Raw genomic sequence first — 12,804 nt, 5'->3', positions numbered from 1 at the left:
GTTTAAAGTATTACAAATAGTAGTACATATGTCTCCTTTATTTTCCCCATTGACCTTCCCCCAGCCTCCCCTGCCCCCCCGGCACGTGCCCTCACCCCACCCCCCCAGGGTCTTGAGTCCATTGGTTATGCTTATATGCATGCATACAAGTCCTTTGGTTGATCTCTTACCTCTCCCCTCCCACCCATCCACAGCCTTCCCGCTGTAAGCTGACAGTCTGTTCGATGCTTCTGTGCCTCTGTATCTATCTTTTTGTTCATCCTATCTAATAAAAGAATAATATGCAAATTGACCATCACTCCAACACACAAGATGGCTACCCCCATGTGCTCAAAGATGGCTGCCCCCATGTGGACATAAGATGGCCGCCACAAGATGGCCAGGACGGGAGGGCAGTTGGGAGGGACCAGGCCTGCAAGGGAGGGCAGTTGGGGGCGATCAGGCTGGCAGGGGAGCAGTTAGGCATCAATCAGGCTGGCAGGGGAGTGGATAGGTGGTGATCAGGCTGGCAGGCAGAAGCGGTTAGGGGCAATCAGGAAGGCAGGCAGGCGAGCAGTTGGGAGCCAGCAGTCCTGGATTGTAAGAGGGATGTCTGACTGCCCATTTAAGCCCAATCCTACCAGGATCGGGCCTAAACGGGCAGTCGGACATCCCTTGAGGGGTCCCAGATTGGAGAGGGTGCAGGCTGGGCTGAGGGACACACCCCCAGTGCACGAATTTCATGCACCGGGCCTCTAGTTAGGTTATAATGTTCTTTATTATTCATAAATGAGTGAGATCATGTGGTATTTTTCTTTCACTGACTGGCTTATTTCACTTAGCATAATGCTCTCCAGTTCCATCTATGCTGCTGCAAATGGTAAGAATTCCTTCTTTTTTATAGCAGCGTAGTATTCCATTGTGTAGATGTACCATAGTTTTCTAATCCACTCATCTGCTGATGGGCATTTAGGCTGTTTCCAAATCTTAGCTATTGTAAATTGTGCTGCTATGAATATAGAGGGGCATATATCCTTTCCGATTGGTGTTTCTAGCTTCTTGCAATATATTCCTAGAAGTGGTATTACTGGGTCAAATGGCAGTTCCATTTTAAAATTTTTGTGGAAATGCCATACTGTTTTCCACAATGGCTGCACCAGTCTGCATTCCTACCAGCAGGGAAGAAGGGTTCCTTTTTCTCCGCATCCTCTCCAGCACTTTTCATTTGTTGATTTGTTGATGATAGCCAATCTGACAGGAGTGAGGAGGTACCTCATTGTCGTTTTGATTTGCATCTCTCGGATGATTAGTGACTTTGAGCATGTTTTCATGTGTCTCTTGGCTTTCTGAGAGTCCTCTTTTGAAAAGTGTCTATTTAGGTCCTTTGCCCATTTTTTGATTGGATTGTTTATCTTCCTTTTGTTAAGTTGTATGAGTTCCCTGTAAATGTTGGAGATTAAACCCTTATCGGAGATAACATTGGCAAATATGTTCTCCCATGCAGTGGGCTTTCTTATTGTTTTGTTGATGGTTTCTTTTCCTGGCAGAAGCTTTTTATTTTGAGGTAGTCCCATCTGTTTATTTCTGTGAGAAGGTGCAGAGCTCATTCGAGTCCACGTATTTGTGCTGCTTGTGATGTGGTGTCCTGGGTTCGCAGCTGTTCCCTGGCTGTTGTGGTTGTGGAGTCCCGGGATGTATAGGCTTCCGATAATAGCCACTCTCCCCTGTGGTAAAGAACTGGATTTCTGAGGATTGGAGTCAGGACTCGGATTTTCTGCAAACTCTTCTTAATAAATCTTGAAAAGTGTCTGCCATCTATAGGGCTTGAGTCCTTTTAAGACACTTTATTCCACATGTGCATACTAGAAATATATAAGAATGAGACAGACAATAGGGGTTATGCTAAGAGGCAGATGTAAGGAGATCCAGTGAAAAGGATTGAGTTCTTTCATGTCCTTTTAAAATTGTTGTCAGGCATCTAAGGAATTAGTCCATAAGTGTGCTTGGGGCTTCTGCTATTTGGGGCCAGAGTAGTCATCTGTCTGCAGCCACAGATACAGGATGAGGCTTCAAGTGTAAGGTCCTCATTAGTTTGGTCACCTTCTTCCGCAGCTCTATATTGGAGTTTGATGTTCCTTGCAGGAATCCACCCAGGCTTGAAGGAGTTTTCTGGAAATACATAAGCATATTCTCGACCAAAGCTTAATAAAGGGTTGGGACCTTTCCATAAGCCAGACTCGGGATCCTTCCATTTGATCAAGCCTTTTTTATTTGGGGTTATTATGACACCAGTATAATTTTATTGGTGTCTTGCCATCAGCATTACAAGTGAAAAAATTTAGATAATTAAGGTTTGGTGTAGTCTACCTATAGGAGATTTTTCCAGCATCACTATTCCCCCTTTTTCTTTTTCAAGTTGGGATTTGAGCTGCTGATGTTGGCATTCTATAATTGCCTGTCCTTGGAAATTGTATGGTATTCCCGTAATGTGTTGAATTTTCCATTCTGTACAAAAAATGCTGGAAATGACAGCTTGTGTATGTATGCAGGTCCATTATCAGTTTTAATAATTTTTGGAATTCACATGATGGCAAAAGCAGCTAGGCAATGATTAATGACCTGTTTCACCATTTCTCCTGTAGATACAGTGGGCCATAGGACCTTTGAAAAGGTATCTACAGAGACATGCAATGCCCCAAGGTGACGAAAAGGAGTATAATGCGTTACATCCACTTGCCAGATATGGTCCCTTATCAATTCTTGAGGGTTAATTCCTGTATTAGGCCCTTGAGACAGATGTAACATGCAAGTAGGACATTCCTTGATAATCTGTTTTGCCTGCTGTCGAGTGATTGAGAATTGTTTAGAAAACATTTTGGCAGGCTGATGTAAAAGCTGATGAAATTCTGTGCCCTGTTTTAATAAAGCAATCAATTGATTGGCGTATCCATTTCCTTTTGTTAAAGGACCAGGCAGGGTGGTATGAGCCCTAATATGAGTAATATAAAAGGAATATTGTCTTTATTGTACAATTTGCTGTACCTGTTTAAATAGTATAAATAAACTTTGGTCACTGAGCTATTTTAATCGAGCAGTCTCAATTCTGTTTACCAGGCCAGCAGCATAGGTAGAATCAGAAATAATATTAAGAAGCTCTTGGAAATTCTGCAGTGCAGCCTTAATAGCTTCTAATTCAATTCTTGGCACAGAAGTATGACTAGTCTGGATGACTCGTTCTGAATCTATTGCACAATAAGCAGTTTTACCATTAGATGAACCATCAGTAAAAACAGTTAATGCTCGAGGAATCGGTTCCTGTCTAGTATTATTTGATACTAGAGGCCCGGTGCACAAAATTCGTGCATGGGTAGGGTCCGTAGGCCTGGCCGATGATCAGGGCTGACTGGGGCCTTGTGGCTGCCGGCCGGGGCCTTCCTTCCCCAGCTTCCAGTTGCCAGCTGCCGGCTGTTGGCCAGGGACAGGGCTTCCCTTCCTCAGCTGCCAGCTGCCAGCTGGGGCCTCCCTTCCCTGGCTGCCAGCCGGGCCCTCCCTTCCTCAGCTGCTGGCTGCCAGCCAGGGCCTTTCTTCATTCTGCACCACCCCCTGGTGGTCAGCGCATGTCATCGTGAGCAATCGAACTCCCGGTCGAACTCCCAAGGGGACACTTTGCCTAGTACCTTTTATATATATAGATAGTGTCCCAATTATGCCCCAATTAATTGATTATCTGTCTAGACTTAGTGGGACAAACACAGGTGACCAGGAGTCAGCAATAACGGCCTATCCCCTGGTACTTCAATGTCTAGACAGCTGAGCTGAACCAGAACACATGACACACAAGACAGAATTAGTATGCAATCACACGGGGTTTATTTACCTATTCCTAGTGGGTCCTAGGCTCCAGCAAAGGCCACCCGGCGATGCACACTGAAGGACAGACGACGAAAACAGAGACAGGCAGGCGGCCGCAGTTGGTTCAGGCTCACACAGCAGAGCAATCAGGGGCTTGTCACTCAGAGCGACATGGAGTCCTCCTCTTATCGGGCAGGAGACCTCAACTGAAGACAGTCTCAGGGTTATATAGACCGTGGTAAACAACTTGTTTCCTTATCAGTGTGGGCCAGATGGTGTGCCTTATGCTGGGAGCAGGGCGTTTACACTTTAAGGGCTCAGAGCTTTTACATCAAGATAGTGGGGTGTTGCCGAAACCGGTTTGGCTCAGTGGATAGAGCGTCGGCCTGCGGACTGAGGGGTTCCGGGTTCGATTCCGGTCGGGGGCATGTACCTTGGTTGCGGGCACATCCCCAGTGGGAGGTGTGCAGGAGGCAGCTGATCGATGTTTCTCTCTCATCGATGTTTCTAGCTCTCTATCCCTCTCCCTTCCTCTCTGTAAAATATCAATAAAAAATGTATTTTTAGAAAAGAAAAAAAAAAGATAGTGGGGTGTTCATTAATTTTGGAAGTTACGGAGTATTGGGGGTTTCCATACAGCAAACATTTCACACAATAATTATTTCATACATTAGAGGGGTTACATTATTATAACAGATAGTAATAGGGGTGCAATATAAAAATTGTAGTAACTGTTTTTATAGTAGGTAACAACTAAGTTTCCTTGAATATCCACTTATTTTAATTTGCCAATTTAAATTAGTCTGAAATAAGGTTTATTTTCTAACTTCATTTGTCCTTGGGTGTGGACAATAAATGACACTAATTGGATTTCTGCTATCAGTCTTTTTTTAGTATATTGACATAAGCTTTGTTTAGGGAGGCAAAATGCAAATTATTTACTCTTAAGTGTCCTTGGTTTAGGGAAGATAGCATTTACTAGATAGTCCCAAACTGCTTGGCATTTATATTTTTTAGATGGTTGCAAACTGCTGTTACATGCTGTATTTGCCATCTCACTGCTTGAGTGAGGCGAGCCACAGAATTAGAAAATTATTTGGTAGGTCTTTGCATACACTTAATAAAAGCTTTCTTAGGATTCCCTAAGTATATTGAATAAATTTTTAGATAAGGTCTTAACTAATTAATGTCCTCTAATAATTTCTAAAAGTCATTTAAGGTCTGAAGGCAATTCTTTTGTATTTCTATCTTTTGAGGCCTAATACATGGATTTTCAATTATGATTCTGATACGGAATTTTTGGACTGGAACCCAGATTCTTTGTCCGCTGGAGTCGAAGAATGAATCCATGGACAGAGGGTAGTATAGCAAAGGTGGAGATTTACTGAAGAACAAGTACAGACTCCCACGTGGGGAGAGGGAAACAGTTCCACAGAATGGACTCCCACATGGGGAGGGGGAAAGGTTCCCACCAACTTCTTGTTTCCATGGTTTATAAAGGCTGTAGTTCCTGTGTCCTGATATCTCCTCTGATTGGTCAATATTCCCTTTAGAATTGGTTACTATAGTGACTCCCAAGGCCCTCCTGCCTCATTGTGCTCCTATTCCTTCTGGGCTTTCCTCGTCTTTACTTTGTAAATATAGACCTTTCTTGGCTACTTCCAGTTCCCTTGTCTTATGGAAATACACCTGTTGCTGCTCCCTTGTCTTATGGAAATGTATCTGTACCTGGCTTCCTTGTGTTATGGAAATGTACCTTCTCCCTGTCTGTAGCCCTGTGTTTTTTTCATGGACCCCAATTCTAAAAATTCCCTAAACCTGCCAATGTTCCCCTAAAATTCCTGTTTCAGTCCCCCCTCTGATTAGGAAACTCCAACTGCCGTTGGGGTTAGGCAGTGCCACATCTTTCTGGCTGCTTCCTGCTGGCAAAGGGATCATAGTTTGGGGCAGCAGTCAGGGTGCCATCAGAAGTGGGTGGTCTAAGGGGCCACGGAAGATGGATGTAGCAGCCTCCATTTGCTGTTCCATGCGGAGGATCAGGAGTAGCTTTAGGACATCTAAATGGGAGGATATGAAACATACCAAAGGTTAAACAGGCAATGGTTAAAGATGAGTAATAAAGCCAAAACCGGTTTGGCTCAGTGGATAGAGCGTCGGCCTGCGGACTCAAGGGTCCCAGGTTCGATTCTGGTCAAAGGCATGTACCTTGGTTGCGGGCACATCCCCAGTAGGGGGCGTGCAAGAGGCAGTTGATCGATGTTTCTCTCTCATCGATGTTTCTAACTCTCTATCCCTCCTCTCCCTTCCGCTCTGTAAAAAATCAATAAAATATATTAAAAAAAAAAAAAGATGAGTAATAAAAACACAATGTAAACCAAGGTCTGGGAAAGGGAGTTTGCTAATATATCTTTAGTTGGTTCCCAGACTTCAGGGAAAGAGGCTAGAAACATTTTTTTTAATTTTTTTATTGATTAAGGTATTACATATGTGTCCTCATCCCCCCCATGAACCCCCCAGTCCCCCCCCCACTCATGCCCTCACCCCCCCCCATGTCCGTGTCCATTGGTTAGGCTTATATGCATGCACAAAAGTACTTTGGTTGATCTCTCCCCCTTAGCCCCACCCTCCCCTACCTTCCCTCTGAGGTTTGACAGTGTTGTTACAGAAAACCGAAGAAGAACAAAGCAATACTTAGAGAGATGGAGTTACTTTTCTTACACACAGGTCCAGAGGAAAATGTCTCTCAAATTCTGGGCCCCAACATGCAGGAATTTTCTCTATTTATATGTTTTTACCTTCTTTGTCTCCCAAATATGGGGTGTTTCCAGCCCCTTTTGCAAGTTCTTAAAGAGCCCGTATGTACTGGGGCCTTGAGACCTCAACCAGAGGCCTGGCCTGGCGCCAGCACTGATAACCTTGTCTGGGGAAGGTTTAATGGCCTCTCTGAAGTGGGAGTAGTCTTAGCAAGCAAGAATTTACAGAAGCCAAATAGCAGGGTTAAACTTTCAAACAGCAGTTTTTATATAAGATGGATGCTTCATTCCCCACTGGTTTTATGTGCATGAGTCAAATCATTGACTCTTAGTCATTGCAGTTATATTTACCCCTGAGGACTATAATCTTAATTTTCTGCCTAATAAAGTTAGTGGGCCTGCTTATAAGATAAGGGCCTGGAATGAGGGTCAGGAGTAATCTTTAGAGAGTCTGAAGAGTCCTGGACTCTCAGTTTTTCCTGGGCTGTCTTAAGCCGGGTGTGATGAAGGCACGTTGGGATTCCATTGACCTTGACTGCCGTGGAGGTGGTCCTTTCCAGGTAGGAGTCAGTCCTTGGGTGGCAAATTTCTTTACCCAAACAGAGTCACCAGGGTGGAAGGGATGAACCAGACCAGAAGTTGGTACAGGCAGAGAGTCTCAGATGTACTTCTGGATTGCTTCCTGGGTAGACTGTAAAGCCTGTAAGAACTTGAATAAAGACTGGTTATGGATTTTAGCTTTTCTAGATTGGGTAGGTCAGGATCTGGAAGAGTCACTAGAATCTGTAGAGGCCCCACTGGTTTTAGAGCAGCCTCCCGGGTAGCTTCATCTATGGCCCGGTTCCCTATTGCTTCTGTGGAGAACCCTTACCTTGTTGTAAATGCGTACCTGCTATCAGTATAAATTGTTACTGATTTTTCTTTTGTCTACCAGAGAGCCTGAAACTGGGTGACTCAAGTGTTTGACATCCAGTGCTCTAGTGTGTTCTGGAGTAAAACCTCGACCTCATGTGGGGCAGTTAGGATTAGTTACTGCCCTAGGGTTAACTTATTTGCTTTTTCAATAAGCATAGCTGTGGCTGCTACCGCCCAGAGGCAAGCAGGTCACTCAAATGCAAAGGGGTCAAGTGTTTTGGGCAAATAGGCTACCAGCCTTTTCTAGGGGCTGAGACTTTGGTGAGTACCTCTTTGCCTATGCCCCTTGTCTCACATACATAGAGGTGGAAAGACTTCGTTACATCCTGTAGCGCTAGTTGGCCCATCGTCCCTGCTCTGCTCATGTCTGTCTAACTGCCTAATATATTACCTCAAGGATCCTGGCTCTGAATTCTTTTAGGGAAAATGGACGTTGAATTTCTTCTGTAGCTGCTTTGTGCTGAGGAGGGACGGAGTTTTCTCTCAGAGCCAAGAGATCCTTGCTGTCCGTCACAGGGACGATGAGGCCTGGGCCCAGAAGGAGGTGGGCTTGTGACCTGGCAGAGACAAACTGTAACAAATGGTCCAGTGGAAGGGAAAGAAAACATTTCAGTTTTAATGACCTCTATTGAAATAGAATTTTTCTCCTCAAAATTACCTCTATGTTTATCTAAAGAGCCAGATAAAGACTAATTTACCGCCAAAACCGGTTTGGCTCAGTGGATAAAGCGTCGGCCTGCGGACTGAAAGGTCCCAGGTTCGATTCCGGTCAAGGGCATGTACCTTGGTTGCGGGCACATCCCCAGTGGGGAGTGTGCAGGAGGCAGCTGATCGATGTTTCTCTCTCATCGATGTTTCTAGCTCTCTATCCCTCTCCCTTCCTCTCTGTGAAATATCAATAAAATATATTTAAAAAAAAAAAAAGACTAATTTACCTATTGTATTTAATCTGGCCTAATTGTTTGCATAAACACAACAAGAATGGTAACTGACTACCTTTGCTGGAATTTCATGATTGAATCTTAGTAGGGCCAGGAAGTCAAGCCATCCAGCTGCTGTCAGGCCTTCCTGTGTATCTGCTGAGTTAGGTGAATCCTTCACCTGCAGCGGCTCCACCTGGGCCCACGCCCTAGGTTTTAAGGCCCATCTCAGTAGCCCTCCTACTCGTCACGGCCTAGAGTATGTGTGGTTCCACAGGGACGCAGAGTCGTCCTTATTGCTCCCCTCTACTCTAACCAACCACCAGTGATGGTAGGGCATGGGCCTGACGCTCCAGCGCCAGCCATTTTCAGGGCTCCCAAGCAGGATACCAGGCTTTTCCTTGGCACTCTTATTGGCTTTAAGTCTTCAGAGTTCAGACGGGGCTCTTTAAAACATGACACTCCAGTCAAAGTTTCCGGTCAATAAAACCACTATTAGAAACCAGTCTTATTGAATTTATGCAGAGAAATGTATTGGCATGATTTATTAAGCACTGCCAAATTTTAGAGGCATTATATAAGGAGAAAAATATACTGACCTGCTTTAAGATCTTCTGATTTTCCTTGTTAGTCCTTTCTATGGATTCTTCAGAGTAATATAACTGTCTTCAAATGACAAGGAGAAATTCAAAATGTGTCTATATTCAAGTAGACAATTATAACTGTCCTTGTAGTAGGGTTCCCCCTACTTAACTTGTCCTTAAAATTTCATATGGTCTCTGGGAGGGGTGACATGCCCTCTGAGAAAGGACTAAGGGAGCTTTATTGCTTTACAGGGTCTCATATGTCACAGGACCTCACGGGGTCTGTAATTCCTGTAACAAGGGGCTGGTACTCACTACTTCCCTCTGTTCCAAACAGGCCTTCCCCAGTTTCCTAAAGTTGAGGTTTGTGCCACCCCTGACTTGGGCATGGTCACACAGGCCTGAAAGACAGTAACATTGGCACTGTGGCCACCTTAGGTAGCCAAATCTTCTGCTACCATATATGACATATGTTAGGGCTATACAAATATCTTAGGGTGGTGACTAAAGTCTATTCTTGACCTTCCTACACAAAGCAAAATTGTCCTTGTCTTTCTGGAGTCATGTCCATGAAGTCGCAGGTATCATTTAAATCTATTATACAGCTTTCTGCAGGTCACTGTCAGGGCTGTGCATGGTGGCCAGTTCTTTCTAGCCACAAACACAGCCTGTCTAATTTCCCTAAATTTTATTCTGGCACGGGAGAAAGTTGTTTTGCTGTAAATAGGCAGCTTCACCCCTACATATCTGGGCTTGGACATCTGCCTAGAAAGCCGTAATTTATAAGTTTAACATGTGGCCTTAGGTCCTTCTAACCCAACAGGGTCTCTGCCATCCCTCAGTCAGACTCCTCCTCTCTTGGAGAATCTCAAAGTCCTGAAGGCTCCCCGGTCCAGGGAGAGTGCCTTTCCTTTGCTCTTTGACTTTAAGCTGCCAGTCCAAAACAGCCAGAGTTGCAGTTAGAAACAGCTTTGCATACTGCAAAGCGCTTCTGTGGCAGTGGCTTGGGTTTTAGGCCCCTTGTCTTCCCGCCAGTCCCCTTTGTGGCAGAGCAGGGACCAGGCCTCTCCCAAGGGAGTGCACTGGAAGGGGATCTCAGCCCCTCCTCTTCCAGCAGCAACAGGTACTGAACCCTTTCAGTACATTTGCAAACAGGGAGCTTTCACTACCTCTATTTGCTGCTTTATTCCTGCTGCTCTATTCCTGGGGCTGCAGGAAGGCTAGTAGCAGTCACTGGCTTCTGGTTTAACTGCTTCAGCCAGCAAGCCAAAGGCCTAAGCCTTGTATTGCTTGTTGTAAAATGCTCATTACTTACTGGGCAGCAGCGGGGCAGCTCTAGTGTCAGGTAAATGTCTGCTGTCCCCCGCTTTTCTCGCTGCTGAGGCTTCTTCCAGGGCCACTGTAAGCAGCTCGGGCATCCAGCCCCCCTCACCCCCTTCTTTCACCTGGCTCTCGGGGGTTGAGTCTACCTAGCAACCAGTTTTAAATCACCAGGGCAGCTAGATTAATTATGCTTGCAGAAAACTTGCGACCTTGAATCTAGTGAAGTTCTGGTAAGACACCTGGACCATACCCCTACGCCAGCAGAACGGTCTGCAGCCAGTAAAATCAACAAAAACCTATCTCTCCCTGCTTCATAATTAACTGCCGACAACCCCCCCTCCTCCGTCCCATCCCCCAGTCCAGTTGCTTGTCTCTTTTCCCGATTGTGAGTCAGAGGAAGACAATTCCTACAGAGGGGAGAAATAGAAACAGTGGGAGCTTCAGAGAAAACTACAGACTACCGCTGTAGTTGTCCTCCCTTTTGAAGGCTGAGGTCCGACCTGTGGAGAAAAATGACTCTTAGTCAGCCTGGAAAGATAGGGAGGAGGAAGATAAGGGTGTGTAGGGAGATTTCTTGGGAACTGAAAGCCTGGAAGGCCTCCTGAAAGAAAAGATCTTTAATCCAGTTACAGATGCTATTAGAATCGGGGGTCCATAGATAGTTAATAATAACTTCAGCCTTTGTCCTCATCATGTTGGATTATGATGTCACAGGCAAGGACAGGGCCTGTAAATCTCTCCGCCCTGCGGAGCTGTAAGCCCTGCCCCTGGAAGTCTCCGATCACCAAAAGAGATAAGAAAGCCATAAATAAAAGTTCTTTGTTCTTTGAAATGTCATAAATTTATACCTTTAAATTGACCCTAGGACTTTAAAATTTCAATTTAATACAGCAAATTCACAAATCAGAGCAAACTGAAACCCTTACTTATACAAAATTAGAGAGAAATTTTTATTAGCTAAGTGGGCTGGTTCCCTCCCACTGTGATAGAGAGCAAACATCTCTGAGAAAAATAACTCAGCAGCGCTGCTTAAGACATTTGTAGACCATTACAGGTTCAGCCTTTAATAAATAAAACATTTTAGCCAGATGAATCAACAGAAATGCAGAATAAATCAAAGTAGCTTTCGCTTCACACAGACCAGTTAATGAGCAGATAATTATGCCAAGACAGACAAACATCTATACTCACACTCTCTCAGTAGACTAGCCCAAACTGGAGCTGAGCAGATAAACGAAACAATGCCCAACTCCCCAGATGGGCATGGGGGCACTCCCGGCACCCATGCCCCAGAACAGAATTCTCAACCAACGTCTTGGTGAGAACCTACCGGAGGAGTTAAGACTGCGTCCAGTTCCCCTTCTTGGTAGCAAATTGGCTAGTCCCACACAAACAAACAGCAGAGTGAACTCATAATTCCTTAATCGAATCTGAATTCATTCACCTCCAGAGTCCCACATTTATATACTAGCTAGTCTGAGTTTTTGACTTCTACCAGATATTTACCCAGAGTTTAAACAGTCACCTGATTCCTGACTCCTGATTAATTTGCCTGAGGAAGCTGTATGGCTTCCGGGGAGGTGATCAAGCTCCCCCTTCCACTCACTTGGAGTGGGCTGAACTGACGGGGCCCCTACCTTACAGATTCTGTCGACAGGTCCAGAAGTGTCCGTCCACTCTCTCCAGATGCTGGCTGGGTCCTGGGCTGAGGTCCGGGAGCACCCGGAGTCCCCTGGTTCAATTCTTCTAAATCAGCAGAGTGGCACCTCCCGGAGGCCTATCCGGCTCCCCGGGCCCCAAACCCGGCCCATTCACCGGAGGCCAAAAAGGCCAAGCACAGTTGTTCTCGGTCAGGGAACCAATAATGTTACAGAAAACCGGAGAAAAACAAAGCAATACTTAGATGGAGTTACTTTTCTTACACATAGGTCCAGAGGAAAATGTCTCTCAAATTCTGGGCCCCAACATGCAGGAATTTTCCCTATTTATATGTTTTTACCTTCTTTGTCTCCCAAATATGGGGTGTTTCCAGCCCCTTTTGCAAGTTCTTAAAGAGCCCGTATGTAATGGGGCCTTGAGACCTCAATCAGAGGCCTGGCCTGGCGCCAGCACTGATAACCTTGTCTGGGGAAGGTTTAATGGCCTCTCTGAAGTGGGAGTAGTCTTAGCAAGCAAGAATTTACAGAAGCCAAATAGCAGGGTTAAATTTTCAAACAGCAGTTTTTATATAAGATGGATGCTTCAGTCTGATCGATGCTTCTCTGTCTCTGCATCTGTCCCTGTTCATCAGTTTATGTTGTTCATTATATTCCATAAATGAGTGAGATCATGTGATATTTATCTTTCTCTGACTGGTTTATTTCACTTAGCATAATGCTCTCCAGTTCCAACCATGCTGTTGCAAATGGTAAGAATTCCTACTTTTTTAACACAGCATAGTATTCCATTGTGTAGATGTACCATAGTATTCTAATCCAC

The sequence above is a fragment of the Plecotus auritus genome (genome assembly GCF_963455305.1).
Source record: "Plecotus auritus genome assembly, chromosome: 7".
Taxonomy (NCBI): domain Eukaryota; kingdom Metazoa; phylum Chordata; class Mammalia; order Chiroptera; family Vespertilionidae; genus Plecotus; species Plecotus auritus.
This window is presented reverse-complemented; position numbering follows the sequence as displayed.